Below are 22,884 nucleotides of genomic sequence, written 5' to 3'. Positions count from 1 at the left end.
TCAGCCAGTGCTCAAGATGTATAAAAAAGAAAAAGAAAAAGTGAAATGATTTTACATTTAGTGGGGTCTTTTTAAAAAGGGGGGGAGGGAAGGAAGAAAGAAATTCCCTTAAACAACACCAGTGAGCACTCTCAGGTGCTCAGTAACCAGCCTTGCCATTTAGTTAAATCCTAGGGGAACATGCCTCCTGTAGAGTAGATGTTGTTTCCATATAATGTGATCCCACATCTGACCAGGCTTGGTAGAATGCTTATTACACCAAAAAGACACTTCTGCCCTCTATTGCTTCTTGTAATGCGGAAAAAAACCCAACTTGCACTCCAGATTTACGCATCCTTCCAAAGAAGATCCACAAATGTCTGCTTTGTATGTGGAACTATATGATAGAAGAGGAACCATGGCCCCCTGTGTCACTGAGGGTGGGATTCTATGCTTGTTCACTCATACATATGCCCCATTTAGACCGATGGGACTTACTTTAAGCTTTGTGTGCATAGTCAAGTTGTTTTCGATATGTGCCTCTGTGTAGAGAACCTAGCCGCCTCCTCCTATTTCATTAAGCCCTAGTTGCAACACTTAACCACTCACTTGATAACATCTGGGTTGGGAGCCCTCAATTCCTCCCAGGTTGAGCCATGAGAGTTGTCAATTAAGCATTGTCTGGAAATAGATGGGGTGGGAAGAGTCCAACATGCACCAGTTTCAGCTGTCACTGGTGAATTCAGGCCTCTGTCTCTCCTTTTAACCAGACTCATATATGACGATGACAATTGCACTTCTCATCTTACAATGCAAAGCACAATTTTCAAGTAATATTGTTGAGTAGTTTAGGAGATACAATGTCTCATGTTCTGTAGTTAAGGTTTTGCAGATTTGTTTAAGGGCAGGCATGCAAAAATCTCCAAGAGGCCACAGCAGAACAAGAACATAACTTATTACAAAACGCCTCTTCATAATACCCCCTCCATCCCCCAAATAGCTAGTGTTTGTAGAGATGGGGCAGATTTAGCCACTGAAGAGACAAGAAAGATGAGAAAGCAATAGGGTGGCTGGTTTTCTCTTCTGTATACAGTGGTACCTCAGGTTACATATGCTTCAGGTTACAGACTCCGCTAACCCAGAAATAGTGCTTCAGGTTAAGAACTTTGCTTCAGGATGAGAACAGAAATTGTGCTCCGGCGGCACGGCAGCAGCAGGAGGCCCCATTAGCAAAAGTGGTGCTTCAGGTTAAGAACGGACCTCCAGAATGAATTAAGTACTTAACCCGAGGTACCACTGTATTTGAAACTAGGTTCTCATTGGTTTGTAGTCTATATAGCAGAGCAGAACAGAACCAATGCTGTTAATTTCAGTTTGTATTAATTAAAGCCAGAATTGTCTAGCTTTAATCTGCAATAGGTCCAGGTGTTTCTCTAAAGTTAGCTTTGTCTCTGTTTCTCAAACTCTGGTGCAGGGGGGGCGGGAAATCTGTCTTCAAAATGCCATCATTGTACTGTGGGACCGGGAAACAGACAGACAGGCATATAAAGAGCCTCTCTAGCAATGCTACTCCATCCATTCTGTAGCTGTGGTCAGATGGACCTTATACCTGTGTGCTGTGCAGTGCTGCTTCAAAAATCACAAAGTGCCACAAAAACACATGGTACCAAAAAAGAAAAAAGAGCAAGGTCAGTGGTTCTATAAATATTTTGATGAAGACATTTTTGGAATGATTGTGAATTGTTACACTTCAGGGACCTAAAAGAACACCGACCTCTTTGTGAAAAGAATGTTACCGATAAGCTGATCTGCTCCTTATCAAGTTGGCTGTTAGAGCTGTGTTGTCAACCAGACATTTTAACATTACTCAAGCATGATGTCCAATAGTATTTATACCTTACCAAGAATGACTGAAGTTAAACACTACCTCTTCTCAAAACTGACCATTATATTCTAATGCCCACAAAGTTTCCATGTTTTAAAATGTCTGAACCATGAAATAAGGTTTGATGTCAGGGTTAGACTTGAAAGCTCTTATAATCATGTTACTTTTCTACTTTAAGAGAAAGATACATAATGAATATGTTTTATATACCTTTTAAATATTTCTCTCTCCATTCCTCCTCCTCCTCCTCTTACATTCATTTTGGGCAAGCTAATGATTAATAGTGAGATCCATCCAAGTTGATACTATTTTCACAGTGCTTTTGAACTTTGGTATGAAGCGTTGGTTAATATTTTCCAAAAATGCTACCTTGGAAGTCTGAATAAAACTTGTTCTCACTGCTAGGGAAAACTGTGGTGGGCCAATCTTTTAAGTTGTAAATAATTAAAGTGCCCTCAAATTCACTCACAAATGGCTGAAAGAGGGTGGTAGAAGTAACCCAGAAAGACACCTGCTATTTCATTAGGAAATCCAGGTTCACAAGCCAATGAAAGTGTGGAGACAGTGAAATACACTCCATAATGTGTTAATGCACTATTTTCTCTGGTTCTCCTGGCTCATGAGTTCAAAGAAAATAGAAAAAGTAACCATGATGTTTAATAATAAACAAACAAACAAATTTATTATATTGTAAGCCCACCCATCTGGCTGGGTTTCCCCAGCCAGTATGGGCGATTCCCAACAGAACACTAAAAACAGAATAAAACATCAAACATTAAAAGCTTCCATAAACAGGGCTGCCTTCAGATGTCTTCTAAAAGTCAGATAGCTGTTTATATGCTTGTTATCTGGCGGGAGGGCATTCCACAGGGCGGGCACCACTACCAAGAAGGCCCTCTGCCTGGTTCCCTGCAACCTCACTTCTCACAGTGAGGGAACCACCAGAAGGCCCTCGGAGCTGGACCTCTGTGTCCGGGCTGAACGATGGGGGTGGAGACGCTCCTTCAGCTTTACTCTCTGTTGATTCTCCACATCTCCCTCTGAATTTACATGAGTGAAATAGGAAGATGGGCAAGAATACAACTATGAACATAGTGTTACAGGGTTTTTTTGCCAGGAGGAAATAATCCACTAAACTCCTGACTGCTAGATCCTCTCCAGAATTCCTTTATTTAGTAAAACATCAGACTGAATCAAAGTACCAAACAAGACAGCCCAGCCTGGCATAACTAGCTGGGTGTGACTCATAGGAGGGACACACTCAGGGCCGTCTTTACCCGGGGGTGCAAGGGGTGTGGGACATATGCTAACGACAGCCCTGGACACACTCATAGGAATGTGGCTCATAGGGGACCCAGCTCCTTCACTGAAAATTTCAAAAGGGGGGGGGTCCAACCTCCACAGTCCCACAGAGATGGCGCCCCTGTATGGAGCCTACATACTGGGAGCATGTGTGTGAGCAGGCTTGAAAATGCAGTTTGTTTTCAGTGAGGTTTACTTCTGGGTGGTCCAGTATTTATCCTGAATGCTGGACAGTGTGGCATTAAAGAAATCTGATGGTGAATAAAACATATAAAGGTATGTGTGTGTCTTCAGAAGTGAAGAACACTCTCCTTATTCTTTGTGGATCAGTCTTTTTACATCATGGTCCCAAGGTTACAACCTTTCCACCGCAACAAAAGCCTGCCAATATCCATCCTACCCAGGCCTTTAGGAAACTTGGATGGATTTGCTAAGATGCTGGGCTTTCTCCTTTGCGGTATTTAATTGCTTGAATTATTTTACGCATGATTGTATTGATTAAATTGCTCTTAGCTGTGCGGGCATTATTGAGCAAAACACCGCAACCAAACTGGTATATAAATATTTGAGAAAGAATAGCATGCTTAATAAATTGTTGCACAGACTTCAGTTGACACATGGGCACAATCCTCTGGGAAGCTATGTTGCGAAAGCCCTGGCACTGAAATGCTTAGGAACCACTCAAGAGGACTGTCTATTACTGAAGCAAGCTAGGCAGGCCTAACCCTGTCAGCTTGAATGAAGGTCCCCTTGGAGGCCATATTTAAGCCACTGTGAAATCACTGGAGGGAAATGCAGGGTACCTCTTAAATAATAAAATCTTACCATTCATTTAACTGGAACTTGCACAGCAAAGCTTCCCGGAGAGCTTTACCCATGACGGCTCTCCACAGGACTTTTTAAAAGTATAATGTCTGTGAGCTAGAAATAACGTATTACATACAATAGTTCTCACTTTCACAGTGGGCATTGGGGAAACTTAAGAGTGGGTCAGCTTTCCTGAGCGACCCACATCTTCTTGGGCATATTATATATGCAGGACTCTAGGAATTAACAAAGCTATCAGATATTTCTGTACCTGGAACTGACTTTTGTTGCTGAAACAATTTATGAAATTCTGTAGCGATGCACAGCTGTGGTACTGCAGCAACTGAACTGAATATGCTATACAGTGGTACCTCAGTCTACACACAGTCCTGTTAACAAACTATTTGGTGAACAAACTCCACAAAACCGGAAGTAGGTGTTCCGGTTAGCGAACTTTGCCCCGGAAGCCGAACGGTAGAAGGGCTCTGGCGGCGGGAGGCCTCAGTAGGGAAAGCATGCCTCAGCTTAAAAACACTTTGGTTTAAGAATGGACTTCTGGAACGAATGAAGTTCGTAAACCAAGGTACCACTGTATTTGAAATGCAAACACAGACAGAATCTTAAATAGGTGAAGACAGCTCATCTACCTGCTTTAACCCTAATCTGGACAATGGGATCCAGTTTGTGTGTGTGTTTTAAGGAAAAAAATGTATATGCCTCTCTTTCCCCTCTTTAAAATCTGTCTACCTCTCACAAATCGTTAAATCAGTGACATACTGGCTTGACAGACTTTCCTTATGCCAAAGGAACCTTGGGATTTGTTCACCGTACATACTAATACACTTGCATGGTGCAGATTAAGAGATCTCTTACAGCTTTATTAGCATTTGTACTAAACTATTATCTTTTGTGGGGAAACAATGACAGTTTAATTAGCATCGATAGAACTGGCACATGTAGTAAGGGACTGGATTTTAATGCGAACTTACCTTTCCAAACCATGATGCCAAATTTGCACTTCTCCAAATTTTGAAATGCCGTTCTCCCCACCCCCACCCCTGCTGCCCAAGTAATGTGTACCAAAATAACCGTGTACAGTATGGGAACATATGCATAAAAATGCTTGTGTTGGTGAAAATAACATTAAAACGCATTATACTGAGGGGAAATACATTTGCAAAGTTGTGTATATTAGGCAAAATTGCATACAGAAATACGTTAACTTAAAATGCACATGAATTTTCATGAGGGCTTTTGTAATTAAAAAAAATCAGACCAATGGAAAAGTGTGGAGAACTGATCTCTGTGAAATATGGAAAACTGAGAGAAACAAAAAAATGACAGATTTGCCCACCCCTATTTGTAGCATAGATGTACCTTGCCCCTCTTCTTCCTTCTTCCCTTCAATGCCTTTCCCCTTTTTCATTTTTAAGGGAAATGTTGTAGTGCCATTGTTGCAATCCAGTTTAAGGGCTCACCCACACTTACCTTTTTGCCCCAAGCTTTCTAGGCACAGGTCTGTATTTTAAAGCTATATACATGCTCCACCATCCCCAAAAGCACTTTCCCCATGAAAACTTGCTCTTTAACACTGAATTGGAACAAATGGCAATTTGGGGTTTCTGCAAATTGCTGTTAGCTCCAGTTCAGCAGTAAATGGTGGGTTTTCATGGGCAAAGTGCTGGGGAAAAGAAAAAAAGTGTGCATAGAGCATTAAACTGCAGATCTGTGCCTAGAAACACAGCACAGAAGGAAGTCTGGCTGAGCCCTAATTCAGACCGCTTTAGACTCACCCACTGAAAACCAATGGCTTATGGTTATATTATACAGAGGCTTGTGACCCACTGGTTAGGCTAGCAAGGACGCAGGTGGCGCTGTGGGTTAAAGCCTCAGCACCTAGGGCTTGCCAATCGAAAGGTCAGCGGTTCGAATCCCTGCGGCGGGGTGCGCTCCCGCTGCTCGGTCCCAGCGCCTGCCAACCTAGCAGTTCGAAAGCACCTCCGGGTGCGGGTAGATAAATAGGGACTGCTTACCAGCGGGAAGGTAAACGGCGTTTCCGTGTGCGGCTCTGGCTCTGGCTCTGGCTCTGGCCAGAGCAGCGATGTCACGCTGGCCACGTGACCCGGAAGTGTCTCCGGACAGCACTGGCCCCTGGCCTCTTAAGTGAGATGGGCGCACAACCCCAGAGTCTGTCAAGACTGGCCCGTACGGGCAGGGGTACCTTTACCTTTACCTTTACAATCATCTTATATGGCCAAACTATTTCTCCTCAGATAACTAAATGCGCCAGGAACTCTATTACCAGTTGACACACAGAGAACAGGGCTTCCTCTGTAAAACCGCACACATGCAAAGGAGACATACTGGAGAAAGGTGCCTTTATATGAAGGGGAGTAAATTTCCCTCTCGTGCATATTACTATAGTTTTCATGTAGAGATGTGTTTATTTTAGGTACTCCCATATCAAAACAGTGGTTCGCGTCAAAACTTACCACCTCAGAGAGATGGCTAGTTTCCTTTGAAATTACACAAGGGGCTTCAATATGTAAACAAAACCACGAGCCATATTTAGAATAGGAGAAACAAGCTATAAGGATGCATATTATCATTAAAGGAGTTCCAGTGATGTGTAGTTCACTGTCACTTTCTGACATTTGATTCCTTTCTCTGACTTGTATATAACTAATGACTTGTCATTTCTGTCACACTCAAAATTCTAGTAAAATGTGGAGGGGGCAGAGATTCTTATCCAGTTAGTAACCGTAGTTTATCCTACAGGTGCATACACAACACCAAATTCTTAATTCACAATTTTCACCTTTTGCTATCAAATTACACAAGAACTAGATCACAGCGTCAGAAAAAAAGCTCATAAAAATACCTTCTAGAACAGAGGTTCCCATCTATGGTCCATGAGCTTCATGCTGATAGCCAACGACCTAAGCCTGGGCTTAAAGCAATATATTGTTTCAGTCATGTTTAGCAAAGCAATCAGCATTTCCCCTGTCTCTTTCAACATCTTTTACCCAGCCCTAGCTGCAGTAGCCACAGAAGGCAGGTAGCTGGCATACACATCAGGATTTATGTCTATTCCCACAATTTCTCTCATTTGGTGTTGGTTGTTTGTGTGCCAAGGGCCCTGATTTGAAAGTGGCTGATCTCTAGGCTCTTTTCGCCTCTGCAGGTCAGAACAGACACAGTACAGAGTATCTACTAGATTAGGTCCTAGTCTCATACCCCGATGTCCCAAGGAGGACCAAGGTTCCTGACACTATGTGTAAACAAGATTTTCCTTCAGTGGAGAATCAGGACTCACCAACAGCTCTTTCCCAGCTCCTCTCTGAACATTCTGTTTTATGTTGAATGCTTTTCCCTAGCCCAGCTGAATTTGTCACCAACCATTCATACATATAATTCCACAGATTAAAAAAATTAAAAATGCCCAAGGTGAATTCACTAGCCATGATAACAAGTCCATCCCTTCATATTTGTTCATGGGTCTCTTTGAAAAGCTATCCTAGAAATCTTAAAATGGAACACTAACCTAGTACTCAACTCTCATTGGCGAGGTATGCATGGAATATAATAAAACATGAGACACTTGGTTAGGATTATTGACTTCACTGCAGCGATGACAAGACAGATCAGATCCCCATGTAAATCCCTAGTTTGTAAACAAGATTCACAACCAGTGAAGGATCCCTTTCCTCTAAAATTATTTTGACATGTTAGCTTTTGCAATCTAAAAAATTAAAATGTAGGTTTATCTTAAGCAGTTTGAGGTATTATGCATGATGAGCATTATAAAAAGAGACTAATTTTCCACAATGTCAATCTATAGCCATCATTTTACACTTTTTATTTTATTAATTGTAACTCTGTGTTGTGTATGTGATTACGTGTTCAAAACTAAATATTGATCAGCCATTAGTCCTCTTAAATTGAGAATAACAGCATAAATCCAAGATTCATACTCAGAATCTAAAAGCTCCATTAACAATACATTTTCTGGAATTTTTGTAAAATTGCATTAGAAAGAATGGCCAGGAAGTAGAATTGCAGAGAATAGTTCAACAGTAGTCATGTGATACTAAGAGCCAGTATACTTTCACCAGGCTCCGTAAAACTACTGAGTCTATCCTGAACAGCACTGCCTGCCACCCAGGCTAGCAGTGAGGCTGCTGTGCACTTGCCTTTTCAGTACAGTTCTCCAAAACGGCAGCCATTTTGTATGTGTCAGGTAAAGCATCATTAAGTTGTCTTAAATGACTACGATTTATTCTTTTAGAATCAGGCAGGACCTTAATATAGCAGAGGAAAGGCTTATGCCAGGCTTCCTCAAACTTGGCCCTCCAGATGTTTTGAAACTACAATTCCCATCATCCCTGACCACTGGTCCTACTAGCTAGGGATCATGGGAGTTGTAGGCCAAAAACATGTGGAGGGCTGAGTCTGTAGAAGCCTGACTTATGCCAAGGAGGCATAAGATTGTACCTCAGGTTAAGTACTTAATTCGTTCTGGAGGTCCGTACTTATCCTGAAACTGTTCTTAACCTGAAGACCACTTTAGCTAATGGGGCCTCCTGCTGCTGCCGTGCCGCCGGAGCACGATTTCTGTTCTCATCCTGAAGCAAAATTCTTAACCTGAAGCACTATTTCTGGGTTAGTGGAGTGTAACCTGAAGCGTATGTAACCTGAAGTATATGTAACCCGAGGTACCACTGTAATTCAGACTCAGCTTTAGTCTCTGCTTTTGTGTGAGTGAGGTTAAGGACCACAACCCTTAGAATTTAACTGATATCAGCGCTGTCCTCCCAATTGTCAACATCTTCATGGATGCATGAGTGAGAAGTCATCCACAGTACATTATTCTTGGCTCTGCTTATCTTCAAGACCTCCTCTTACAGTATTTCCCCCTACTTGCATTCTTAAAATGTTTGTGAAGATTCAGTCTGGTCTTTGCAGCAGTTGAACAGACACACAAGACTGAGACATGCCATCTCAAGTTGTTTGTGGCTGTTTGCACATTACCACATACATCTTTCTCTAGTTTCAGGTTAAGCAGCAGAGCCTTTTATCAGGGAAATGGCATGGAAACATGAGAGGAACTTAATTTTTAAAGCCATTGATTGATACTTGCTTGACAACCGTAAACCACTGTTACAAAGACGTTGAAAACACGATCTCTTTGAAATTGCTATAAAAACCTAGAATAGAAATGTGCATTCATGAACTGCCCATTTGGAATTCAGATAAATAAATGAAAGTAGAGTATGGGGAACCACCACAAACTAAGCTCAGACTGCATTATCTGAAACACCTTTTTTTGCATGGTCCTAGTTTTTAGTTTGGATTAGGATGGCAAAAATTCTGTAACTCAGTGAATGTTGTTCAGGCATGGTCAAACACTAAGGGGCTGAGCCAGTTGCCTGCTGCATCCTCCCCACCCTTTTCTGCCAGTGGGAGGCCCCCCTCCCCTTTGGCAGCTCTCCCATGAACAGATTAGCTGTGCTTGCCGCATAGCACACACCAGGAACCAACTGGATCGGCCTTTAACTTTCTTCCCAGTTTGGATATTCAATTACCCTCAAGAATAATTATAGCAATCCTATATCTAGAAGGGTAATTTTATTTCCTGTAATTGCTACTTCAGTAGGATTTGCTCTTCTGGCATTTGTTGTGTAGTGATGCCAGTTGCATGCAAGGGCAGATAGTCATATCAAAAAGCAATGTGATTTGCAGTGCTTCCATATATATATATATATATATATATATATATATATATATATTCATAGAAGCTGTTCTAATTTTTCTATTAATTTCACATGTCCCAATTTCCCCAGGGTAGGAGAATAATAGCATAAGAATGTGTTTTGAAAAGTGCACCCGCCTGTAACCCTTCTGCGGGTATTGAAAGGTACTGCCAATTTTACTGAAGTGGAATTTGGACGCTTCTTGCATGGGGCAAATAGCAACTGGAAGCAATAACATGCAATCATGCACGATGTGAGGATAAAAGCATCTGTCTGGACTGGAGACAAGCTGTGTGGAATGTCTGCCACTCTTGTCCTCAAAGTGAGGAGTGATAGACATGATTGTCATTATGAGTAAAGCTCCAAGCAGAGAGACCGACAGCATTAGTTCATGGAACAAGCTAACATCCATGCCTCTCTGTTTAAATGTAGACTAGCAACTATGGCAAATGGTGATTTTAAACATAGCTGACTATAACTGAAGCCTGGATTGTGAACACATGCCAGATCTTGAAACTCTGCAACTTGTGGGGTGAACATGCAGCAATAATGTTTGGGTTACCCAGGCCAAACCAATATAACATAGTCTCTGGGTGGGAATGTCACTGCCAATTCCTATGGCTATTCAGGGCTAATATGGAGAAAAAGAGAGGTCGAAGAAATCACGTGGTTCCTTAGAAATTTCCTCAAGCTTTCTTATCTACCATTTTTTAGTTATGCAGAAACAGAAGTCTATGGTGGTTGCCATCCTCTTTACTTCATTTAATCCATTCACTCCTGCAAGAAAATACATGTCCATTATGGGTCTTAGCTTCCACAGAGTGGAAATAGTGCAAATAGAAGGTAATGAAATTATTTTGTCTTGAGACAATGGAAGAGGACTGGAAGAACTTCAAAATATATCTTAAAAATAATTGCAAAATTGAGGAATGTTAGGATGTCAGGGGGTAAGAAGTAAAGAATTGCAGCAGTAAACAAAAAAACTTAAGAAACTTTTACGAAAGGGAACTAAGACAATGGACTTAAGGGTTGCTAAAGAATTATTAAACAAGGATGCAGGGATGGGGAGGTATGGGGAAGTCAAAGAAAGAAGGGTAAGAACCGATGAGTATGATGTGATACTGTTTTATATTGTTCTTTATTATATGTGTGGAAATTAATAAAAATTATTATAAAAAAATAAAAAAAAAAAAGAAATTATTTTGTCTTGCTTAGCCCTGGCTAACTTTGAGAAGGGGTTTGTATGTGTACATGTGTGAAATGCTGTGTACCAAATCAGGCCCAGAACATATTCAGACATGAGGTTTACTAGGCAGCCTTTCTGTGTGTGGTTTGCTTTCCTTGTCTCTCTACAGCATGGTCTCCTTTTTATGACACTGTGGGTTTCTGAATAGGCCATCATGAGCAGAACCTACAATTCTGTGTACTGTAGCTCACAACCCAAATTGATAAGATTGGCAAAGTGTGAAAAATTATAGTTACTGCGCATGGTAAATGCAGAGGTGATTCCAAAAAATGGTGGAGGAAATAAAGCAGAAGTTAGAGTAATGCCCTGCCCTGCATATTTTGCAAACTACTCAGAATTTTGATAGAATAATGGCTAACAAGCACCTCCAATGATGCAGAATCACAGCCTCCCTAAATAGGAAGACATCTATATTGCTGCAATGTGTTTTATGTGGGGCTGCCTCTGACGATGGTTCAGAAACGTCAGCAGGTGCAGAAGATGATAATGCCTTGTCTTGCCTCACTAATGGGACTGGATGGGAGCCAATAAACTGAAGCTCAAGTTAGTGGGTGGTTCCCTAGACTGGATGGATGGGAGGTTGCCTGCTCTTGATGGAGTTACACTCCCACTGAAGGAGTGAGCACACAGCTTCTGGATCCATTGCTATTCACTGAGGCTCAGGTGGCCTCGGTGGCATGGAGTGCCTTCCATCAGCTTCAGCTAGTGGCCCAACTGTGTCCCTTTTTGGACATGGATAGCCTAACAAGATACTGAGTGTATGGTGGCTCCATAACTTTGTACAATTCTGTTTAAGGTTAGTACAAACCACTGAGAGGCGAATAGGGATTTGCAGTACCATCTCTCTATTTGCTGTACACTTTACAGTCAAGGAGTTCCTAAACTAATTGCAGCGAAATGGTATTTGTAAGTGATGCAAAGTAATTACATGTCAGTAATAAATTGTAGAAATTGCTATGTGTGCATCTGCCAGCAGCTTTTGAGTCAGAAGCAAAATCAGCAAATTGGTACTAAAAAAGAGACCATACTGGTCAGTGCCCATGGGCCATGGTTCAGGAAAGAGAATTTGAGTCATAGCAGCTGGCAGTGTTCTCTGTCTGGAGCTCCTGAGGCTCTTAAAATCAGCTAGCCCCTCCCCTCCCAAAATACTTGATTATTTGCTGCTAGTAATAATTATCCCACATTAGAAAATCAAGCAATTGGAGTAAGGCCCAAGAAAAGCAAAACACCAAGACTTGCATCCTAAGATATTGCTGCATGCAACCCTAGTCTCTGAGCAGCAAGAGACTCCGGGGATTCCTGCACTTTCCCAGGGTTCATTTTCCTAGAAATAAGGGTCATTGGAGACCATGGTGTTCTTAGGATATATGGTTTGAACTACACATATACAAGCTGAGCACAGGGTGAGGAAGCTCACACCCCAAGAGATCTTGCTTCCCTATTAGGTTCCAGCTGAGCCCCAAGTCCAGAACAGAACAGACAAGCTCATAACAACAACATGCATAGGAATCCAATGCATGTTTACTCAGAAGTAAGCCCTATTGTGTTCAGTGAGACTTGCTCCCAAGTAACTGTACATATATCATTGACCTTAAGGAAGTTCATGGATGGAAAGCATCCCTTCCCCAACAGAGACCCTGTGAAAATCATTCTGGAGGGTTGGGAGACCTTCTGGACAATGTGGGGTGCCGCATGTTAACTTCTTCATTCCTTCAAGCTTGATTTGGGGGTTCCCTCAGCAGTTCCTAAGCCTAGCTCCTCATTGTTCAGGAAAGCCCTCAACCCTCCAGAGGGGCTTTTCGGAGGAGCACAGGGATACAGGGGAGGCCAGTCCACCTATGAGGCCAGATGGGGCAACTTCCTCAGGTGACGGGATCCACTGTGGCAACACATCCCAATGTTGATCTCCCCCCGCCACTCCTTGTTCCTGATAAAGATCTTCCCACATCTCTTCTTCCCTGAAAGGGAGGGTTGCAGCATTTTGTGGTCCGCCTCAGGTGCCAAAATGTGTTGGGCTGGCCCTGGCTTGTTTGCTGGTTATTGTAATTCTGCAAGGGGTAAACTGCAGCACCCACAATTATTTGAGGCAAAGAATGTGCTTTATAGGTATTGTGTGTACACAGCCCTATTCACAGAAGCCTACTCCTAGGGGCCAAGGTCCCTTCAACCCCCACCCCATAAAATATATGAAGGGGCACCCCCCCAAGTTGATGTATTACCATTCAAATGGTGTGTGTGTGCTGCCCCATGTGATCCATTATGCAGGGTGGGGATTTCCTCTCCCCCCAATATTTTATTCAGGTTGACAACCCTGGCCTTAACACAGGGGTATGAGAAGCCACCTCTTGGAACCCTTGTCATTTGGGCTACTTTGGTTGCAGTCCTGTGCATGCTTCTTTGAGAATGCATCCCAGTGGAACTTCCAAGTAACCATGCATTGGTCTGAACTGCTTGTATTGAGAAAAATCTACAAATGCTTAACACAGCTATAAAAATATGTCTACTCAGCACCTCTTTCTTTGCTGCCTATGGCAGCCACTTTCTTGATAAAAATGCATTTTTATCAATATATGAGCACTGGCACCTCCGTTTTACCAAAACGAAAAAACAGAAGGAAAGCACTATGTGTCCACCATTTTTAAAACGAAAATGTTGTGGTGTCCTAATGTAGCATTGGTGCAACCATACAAAGTGAAAGTGTCCACAGCTCTTCAGACTGCTATGAGTCAACAAGAAAATCTGATTGGGATATAAAGTACGTAGAACTGCAGAATAAGGCACTATATGGCAGGATGTAAGCTCTGAGAAGAGATGTGCAATAGCCACTAAGCATGTCAATAAGTTTTATGCAAACTCACATAATATCCTTCAGTATCCTCACAGATCTCTCAGCTGTGCAGAACTCACCAAATATGTGAGATAACACAGAAATTTTAAAGGTGGAGCCATTTGAACTCTGCATCTCTCTCCCAAAATAAAAAAAAAGCTTCATCTGCTCAATGCGTTGGAGACCAAGCATTAAAGGCCTTGCTGGAAAAACAATGGGGGCACTCCGAAATAACAGTGCTAGTAACATTCTGTCTACATTCCACATTGAAGGCAACAAATGTCAAGATCTCTTGATTTACACTTTTAGGATGAATACTGGATACTATTGATTCCCGCCCCCTTGCCCCACCATCCCACATTTATGGAAGACCATTCAAAGAGTGTTCACAGCGAAATTGCTCTGGAAAAAGTATTATTGTTGATAATAGTTAGATAGGCATTTCAATAAACAAGGGGATTCCAACAGACATAAAGACGGAGCTTCAGAATAAGCAGACAATCGCCTTATAAACATTTTACAAGCCTCTGACCAATTTTCTACACTTGCCACTTCATACAATAATGAAAGAGAAAGAGGGAGGAGAGGAGGGAGGAGAGGAGGAAGAAAAGAAAGAGAAAGGGACTAGGAAGAAGACAAAAAGAGAAAGAGAGAAAGCTTGTTTCAGACAGTGTGTTAACACTGGCATTTATTTTATGCCGCTCATAGGATAGGGCTCTAACATTGCACAACTCTACCTAGGTTTGGAGCAAAGGACCCAAAATCTCCATCGCGTCTAATTAATGGGAGATTGGCAATATCTGCGTGAACACCCACCCCCTTTCCCGGTACTTATAAGACAAACAGCAATTAACCTCCTGTGTTGGGGGGGGGGGGATGAGATCCGCACATGATCAACCATGCTTGGTGGATGAGTCTGTTGGTTGTTGCCATGGCTACAGAAAGCTAGTGGAACCCAATGAGCTGTCTGCAGCAGTGCTGAAAGGACCAGCCATTTTGCGGGCGGGGGGGGGGGGGAAGGGGAGTAAAGAGAGTGTTAGCATATTATGCTGGGCTTTAGCGTGGAGTACACAAAGCGCGCGCGGGGGGGGGGGGGCGTAATTTATTGCGAGGAAACTGAAGAAACGAGCCCATTATGGGTCTAATTAATAGAGCCGGGAATGCCTCCCAGCTGCCATTTTGACAATCTGCCTATCGCCGCTGCTCTCCTCCACCCCCCCCCTCACCACCCCCAGCTGAGAAAAGGTGGAATGCAGCGTGATAAAGGGTACATATTTCAGTCTCGCGCGCGGGCAGGGGCTCCTTTTTGTGTGTGTGCGTGCGCGCGTGTGCGTGTGCGCGTCTTGTTGGGGTGGGGGCTGGGTGGGAAGCGAGGCTGCTCTGCAGTTATCTCCACAGCTCGCCGGCTGGGCTCTCAGAGAGCGAGCTGGTGACCCAAAAGAAGGGTGTTGCCCTCTCCTCACAACATTGATCCTGCACGCTGCCTGCCTGCTGCTGCTGCTGCTGCCGTCGCTTCATGCAAAACACACCCCTGGCTGAGAGCGAGCAAGCAAGCAAGCAAGCAGGTGTGCAGCTCAAGACGAGCTCTGTCTTGTGGTGTGTGTGTGTGTGTGTAACTGTAAAAAAAAAAAAAGCCCTCTCAGGTTTGTATGCACTTCCTATTAACAGATTGCTGTCTTGGGAGCATCTGGCTGTGGATTTAGTCGGGGAAGGAGGTTGCTGCTGCTGCTGCTCGCGCGCGCCTGAGCTGCTCGGCGAGAAAGGTAAGCTTTTGTTCGCCTGCTTCCAGTTCGTAGCCCTGAAGACCCTAGTGGTATATGTCTGTATGTATATATTTCGCTTGCATTAAGTTGTTTAAAAAAAGAAAAAAGCCGTCCATGTTGATTTTACATTCAGTTGCCCGGGCGATTATTTATTTTAATGTGTAAAGTGGAGATAGCCTTTCTTTCAATACACAGATAATCGAACTGTCAGGCTTGGGCTACTACTGCAAGCGAGCAGTTGCTGTTGGGATCTGTGTTAACTCCCCCCTCTCACTTCATTTCCACGTTCAGAGATGATGATGTGCATTCGGGGGGGGGTCTCCTTTTGTACCACCACTGTCCCAACTCTAGGAAATCATCAGTATGCCCCAGGACTTGGGGAGAGTTTTTAAAAGTATAACAATTTGAAGCCCTTGAAACCCCTCCATATTGCGGTGTTGACATTCTGCCCAGCGTGAATGTTGCTATATAACTAGATTGAAAGAGTACCGGCCACCCCTTGCCCTCTCCACCACGGTTCTTGCATTGCATTGCATTGTTGTAGTATGTAGGTCATAAGGGAAAAGAGGCGTTTGCACTCGTCTTGTGGGCTGCACGCCCCGTTGCTGTGTTTGATTAGTTTCTGATGGCTGTGCTGTTAAGAGGCGAGTAAGGTAGGAGAGAAACAGTTCACACCTCCTTTTCAAAGAGCTCCCACAGACCCACACTCAGGCACACAGGGAGCACAACACACCCATTGTGTGCCTGAGTTTGGGGGCTGGCTTGATAGAAAGGAAGCCAGTTCTCCACATGGACCACAAATGCAGCTAGACTGGGGTGGAGAGCGAAACTCCTTTGAAACACAACCTCGGTGGCAAGCTGCATGTTAAGAGCAATACTGGGGACAAAGGAAATGAAAGATACACACATGGAATGTCTATAGACCTAACTGAAGCAGTGTGGTTCTGGCATATGTCTAGGTGCTAAACGTATAGGCTTTTGGTTTCTTGAAATAACTCGTAAAACTGATCAATAAAACCGCAATCTGTTGACATAGCGTAAGGCAGATAATGTTTAAATTCTGGTGAAGGAGAGAATTGTACTCACTCCAGGTTACTAGTAATAGGTGGCTGTTTTGCCAGAATGCCATCATTTTTGGCTGCTTAGAACGTTGTTGAAAACCTGGAGTGCCTTTCATGTTTTTATAAAATTCCATGCTTTCCCAAAGCACTACTGGATAATCTTTAGAATATACTTAACATAATAGAATCGCTGCTAGATTAAACATTGCAGACGGCTGCGCCGAAGTCAATAGGTAAATTAGTAACAAAGGTAGTATTATGGGCTGGTGAAGCAATAAAGGTGCCAAAGTCCAATACATTTTCAGATGTATTTTCCGTATATATATATATATATATATATATATGTGAGCATTTATTAAATGCGATTGGGAAATGCTGTACTCAGGTGTGCACAGAATTACACATTCACATTTAGAGTCGCTTGTCTACCAAGTCCTTTGCAAAGCATCTTCTATGTTTTGTGTTGTTTTTTAGTTTCAACTCCAAGCACTTAAGTTACTTGAACTGGCCTGTTTTATATTTCTTGTTTTTTGTTACACTTCAAGATCTTTCAGATATAGGACCTGACTGCCCCCCCATCCCTTTTGCTATGATGTGTCATTCATTCATAGTATCACACAGATTCAATTTAACAGGTATTTATTGATTCTGCTCTGTGTCAAGTCCATTGTTAAACACTGAGTGCAGCTTCACACAATGCTTTTTTTTAAAGGATGGCATTTTTAACAGGGACTAATGTAAGTATTGTGTGCAGATCATAATGAATGAAGTTTGTACACACAAGTTGCTCTATGTGTGTACACAGTGTACATGTGCTGAGATGTGTTGACATTTAATTTTGTCACAAAATTCCCTTTTCCTTGCAACTTCATAATGTACGGAGTACCTTGTGTTAAAGAGTTTTCCCACAGGATTCCAGAAATGGTATTTGAATGGAGCTGTGCTCATTGAAACATACCTTCAATTTAAACATGGATTTCTTCTGCTTTTAATAGCACGTTGACCTCGGTCATAAGTAATACACTGGAGCCTTAAGAGCTGTCTGCACATTCAGAAAAATCTAGTCACATAATCCTGGAGGACCCTAACAACTCCAGAGACAAATGTGGTTTAATGAGGGGAAGATATGCCAGGAGAGATGGGGGAGAGACTCCCCTCTGCTAAATTCTCAAACATGTACAGAGGGCTTCAAGAAGAGTAATGTTATTTCTTCACTTCGCACTGGATTTACAGACACTTGGAAGTAATGGAGAATATCATTCTTGCTCTTTTTTTTTTTTTTTTTGAGTGCCTTCAAAAGCATGGCACGAAAGGAACCAAGTAGTTAATTGCATAGTGGGGAGAGCAGAACTGTGCCCAGAGGCTGCACCCACTCTGTCTGTGTTGCTTCATCTTATGAATTGGAAAGGGAGATGTCTGCAGAAGGTAGCTTGCTATATGTACCTAGTCTTCCCCTGCTCATAGTGTGGAATTAGGGTTCTGTGTTGTGGAGAGGAGCCTAGGCACAAATAGGCGACTTACCTTGTACAAACATATATTTTGCCCAACTCATGGATTTCAAGGGCTGGTGGGTGCAGTAGGCAGGCAGAGCCCCACTCATCCCTTCACACAATTGTTAATCTTATGGCGGGAACACCCAAATAGGGCTCTAGCCGCTCAAAATAGAACTCTAGCCTCTGTTCATCAAATAACTTGGGGCAGTGGCACAGGTGACCAAAAGCAATGTAGTTAGGCCCTTAGTCTAGCTCAGCTGTAGTATCCAAGCTGGACTGGAGTAAAATAGCCACAGGCTTATGGGGCACAAGCGTAACAAGGCAGAGCAGGGAGGCAGTGATTTCATTCCATTCCCTTGTTTGCTCTGTTTCATGTAGAAAAACAGATGGTGCTACCTGCTTTTCTGTGCCAGTGCATCAACCTTTAAATAAATATATGCCTCATCACATCTAGTTCTTTTCTTAAGGCAGTTGGATTGAAAGGCAGACTTGTTTTTGGGAGGCCAGATGTTGGCAAGCTGATCAAGACTTATTCTGGAGATGACAAAAAAATGGTGGTCAGTACACCTTATTGTTACTTTTATATTTTGTCTTCCTTCGAAGGAGCTCAAGGCAGTATGGAAGGTCCTTCACACATCTGGGGGAAATAGTTTCTCTGGGCACTCAGGAGTGTACTTCAGGAGTGGGGGAACCTGTGGTTCTCCAGATGTTGCCTGGTTGGTAGTCAGGAATGATAGGGGTTTCAGTCCTAATAGTATATGGAGGGCCACATGTTCACCATCCCTATGGTACTTAGTTTTTGTGATTGTACCTAGAAATGTAAGTTGTGCTAGGGGCACTCTTTGCTCTTGGCTACTCTTTGTGTCAGCCTTCACCATAGCTCTGACAACTTTACAGTGGTACCTCGGGTTATGTACTTAATTCGTTCCAGAGGTTCGTTCTTAACCTGAAACTGTTCTTAACCTGAAGCACCACTTTAGCTAATGGGGCCTCCTGCTGCTGCCGCACCGCCAGAGCCCAATTTCTGTTCTTATCCTGAAGCAAAGTTCTTAACCTGAAGCACTATTTCTAGGTTAGCAGAGTCTGTAACCTGAAGCGTACGTAACCCAAGGTACCACTGTATTTATGACACTATAGGCAATCCACAGTTTTTTCCACAGGGGTTACTTTCTGGACCCCCATGCATTTTGGTGGGGTCCGTGTGAAGTGTTTTGCCCACCCCCGTTCTGCCCCTTCCCTCCCTGCCCCTGTTCCACCCCCATTCTGCTATTTTAGTGATGTTTTGGGGTTACTTCCTGGTTTGGCGCCGGGCGTATGTGTGCGATCGCACATCCATCGGTCGTTGCTTGTATTTGTAGGCCACCCAATCACCAAGTTCTCTGGAAGCATTTCAAATAACAATAAACACATTTTAATACAACCATAAAGCACTGAAACAAAAGATATTTAATGCAGTGTTAGCAAGATGATACAGGTGACCAGTTTATCACGCAGCTGCATGGACAGCTTGGTAAACTGCCTCTTGGTAAATAGTCATATGCATTAATTAATTCACTTGATGTTCCCTATTGTCCAGCACTTGTTGTGGGAGGGCATTAAACTGACATTTAATGGAATGCCATTCATGTCCAGCTTTCGTATACCTGTAAGTTACAGAAAGGCAGAACCTACAGGAGCTGTTCTTTACTGACAAGTATATGGATCTTATAATCTATATTTGTTTGTCAATATGCTCATTTTAATGGACAGTAATTTACAGGCATTTGTCTAAGGCCTATTTTTCACTGAGATTGTAAATCTGTCTTGACTGTAATCCATCAGAATGCAGGTGGGCTCTTCACATGCACCTCCCTAACAACAGCAAAAAAATAAAAAAGAGCCCACATGCAAAGACTGAGAAGGCTATGCTAGAACTCCACATCTCCCTGACATGCCAGTTCTCAAGGTGGAGGAAATTTATGTGCATTGGAGGAGCATTCAATCATGTTGAGCCCCCCTTCCACCCCTGCAATCTTGAAGTTTACCACCTGCAGTGAAAACTGGATGTGTGTCTCTAGCAGCTGAATATACAGAGCTCTGAAAGCAAAAATAAGACAAATGATCACGTGAAATATCCCAGCTTTGGCAGTATGGCGCTGTTTTGTAGCAAGTTCAAGTCACACAATGTGCAGGAAAGAAAGTATTTGGATCTCAGGATATGGTGTAAGATCCAGTGTTAGTCATACTAACATTGCTCCATTGAAAGAAAGGGATTTGACTGATGTTCAAGGATTTCACTCTTGAGTATGACTTGGTTGGGTATCACCTATGGTCTGGAGGCACATGAGATCATCATCTGGTTGGTGACTGAATGATTGGCTGCCTAGGAACCACTTTATATGCCAGTCTTTCCAATTGCTCTTTTGTGTGAGGATGGCTGTTGTGTTTTGTAATACTTTGTTCTGCCGCTTGGTGCTCCTGCTTTGCTAGGGTTTATGAGCAAGACAAGCTGTGCTCTAAGTTAAGGCAGTAAATGGAATGAAATAAAAACATAAACATATTCCCGTTCAAAAAGTACACAGATTTAAAGCTAACATGTTTAGTGTTTTGCTACCAGGCCACAGAAAGAGAACACTGTCTCCATTTATGATTACAAATTTACTTTTGGCTTCTGTACTGAGAACCAAACTGCACATGACATTAAATGTGTGAAAGCATTTACTTTGCATGTTCTGTATTCACTAAATATTGGCTGTGTGGTGAGAAGAAAGAGCAGAAGTGGGGGACGCAGCTTGACTTGTCATTCCATCAGGTCTCAAATGCAAATGAAGAAGTTGGCTTATGTTATCACTGTTGTGGTTTCTTTTCTGTCTCTGTTGACTTTCCTGCTCATCTAAGTGGATTTGCCATTTGCGCAGACTCTCATACAACTGATTATGGGAATGCATACAATATGTCAAGGGTGGGGAATCTGTGACCCACCACATACTGTTGGGGCATAATTCCTGCCATCTCTGTCCATTTGCCATGCTGGCTGGGATTAATGAGAGTTGGGAGTCAATCAACACCTGAAGGGTCACAGGTTCCCCATCCCTGTGATATGGGCATGCAAGATGTCCCACTCATTGCCATGCTCAAATTCTGACTCTGTTGACAGACAGATGTCAAAGCCATATCTTTGGATCATGTGGATCATACTAAGTCTGCCTGTATTTTTCAGTAATCACAAAAGTGTGTTGAGAAATCAAGTAAACAGCACTGGAAAATATATGTTTAAAAACTACTATATGATCTCTGTAAACATATTTTAAATTTATGTTGGAGGCATTCCCATAATTCACTCGAGGGTATGATTCAGGGTTTTTGTCATCGACCAATGTCTCCTAATAGTGCAAAATCTTACTGTAATTATATATACTAATAGCAAACTCCTTTGAATGTGGATTCTTAGGTAGCCCAAATTGCACATATTTCCAATCCACACATGAGATATTGACAGGCTGGGGGGAATGGGGGAATTCCAAAGCTTGCAGAAATACAAATACATAAACAAAACAAAACCCAATATCTTGGAGGGGAGACAAAATATTTGATGGAGTACATTTTCCAGTATGTCCCAACATGGCCTTTGAGAACAGTGTGGGAGGCCTCTTGGTGGTGATGCCAATAAGCCTTACCTGTTTGGTGGAAGTCCCCTAATTATGGAACTCCCTCCCATGGAGATATGATTGACAGTCGGAGAATTTGCCTTCTCGTAGAACTGCTACTGCTTATTGAATTGCTTGTGCCCTGACAGGTAATATGTCACATTCAACAAAGCTACAAATCAAGAAAACCCAAAACAAATGTTTTTTCCTGTTCATGCTGAACTTCTTACTGTTGAATTTTTTCTTTCATTTGAAAAACAACTTGTTTCTGAACAGTGTTCTTATGTACACCTTTTTAACAAGAAAGAAGCACTGATTTGGGTGCAACTGTGGATTTGATGTTTTCAAGTCAAATATTAGACTTTTCATCTGATAGGAAAAGAAATTCTATTTGAAAAAGCTGGAGCATATTCTTTTTATTTCAGTACTGCTTTGCTGAAAGATCTCCCCCAAGACTTTATGCAAAATTATGAACACAAATTATTTTTGTGTGTGTACAGTTGTCGTTCACCTTTCAGGTTTAAAAGAAAAGCATTGTGTTTATATGACACTTCAATGGCCAAGTTGTCAAAGATGTGGGATATACTGCATTCACCCTATTATCACAATAAAAACCCTGTGATTGTTAATCTGCTATCAAGATTCCTTTAAACCACAACTGCTTAAAATTTATTTTGTATCCCTATAAATGAGTTCTTAAGACCAACATGCTTGAGTGAAGGAGGACAACAAAAAAGAGTGTGTTGTAGAGAATAAACAGAATCAATATCAGCAGTGCTCATACTAGAGTGGGGGAAATGGAACAAAGCCCTGCAGGCATATAAAAGCAGTAAAAGCAATCGATGGCCTGTTAATTTATAGAAGCTATAGCTTGCTATGAGAAAATAACAGCTATGACTGAAGGTCAGAATAGATGATTGAGTCCTTGGAGTTTAAAACGGGATCGGTTTTAAATATTTCGAGGAATGAAAATCCAAAACAATTCTAAATTCTTGCTAAACAGAGGAAGGGTGTGTTTACAGAGTCTGAAAGAAATACTATATATTGAGATGGAAGCATCAGCATATGACTACGTTGATCATTATCTGTTTTTAATATTCCAGAAATATGGTCTTATGTGGAGAATCATTCAAGTGGGATAT

At 42.3% G+C, this 22,884-nt stretch overlaps 1 protein-coding gene and 1 long non-coding RNA gene across 37 annotated transcripts in view; one reads left to right on the top strand and one right to left on the bottom strand.

The window, feature by feature from the left end:
- Positions 1-14,786, bottom strand: part of LOC307223772 — a 44,172-nt gene extending 29,386 nt beyond the window's left edge. For both annotated transcript variants that reach the window (XR_013842264.1, XR_013842265.1), the window contains exons 1-2: positions 14,654-14,786; positions 10,431-10,503 (exon numbers count right to left, since the gene is read on the bottom strand). This is a non-coding gene — a long non-coding RNA (uncharacterized lncRNA). The remainder of the gene's footprint in view (positions 1-10,430; positions 10,504-14,653) is intronic.
- Positions 14,787-14,825: 39 nt separating this feature from the next.
- Positions 14,826-22,884, top strand: part of SORBS2 (sorbin and SH3 domain containing 2) — a gene marked incomplete at its 3' end in the record, with an annotated part of 187,956 nt that continues 179,897 nt past the window's right edge. For 16 of the 35 annotated variants that reach the window (XR_013842222.1, XR_013842223.1, XR_013842224.1 and 13 more), the window contains exons 1-2: positions 15,157-15,364; positions 15,468-15,562. Of the gene's footprint in view, positions 15,067-15,155; positions 15,365-15,467; positions 15,563-22,884 lie in introns of those variants that run through there. The other 19 variants (XR_013842235.1, XR_013842236.1, XR_013842237.1 and 16 more) reach the window with 7 other exon arrangements.

This window comes from Podarcis cretensis (genome assembly GCF_951804945.1).
Source record: "Podarcis cretensis genome assembly, chromosome: 9".
In the NCBI taxonomy this organism is placed as follows: Eukaryota; Metazoa; Chordata; class Lepidosauria; order Squamata; family Lacertidae; genus Podarcis; species Podarcis cretensis.
This window is presented reverse-complemented; position numbering and strand designations above follow the sequence as displayed.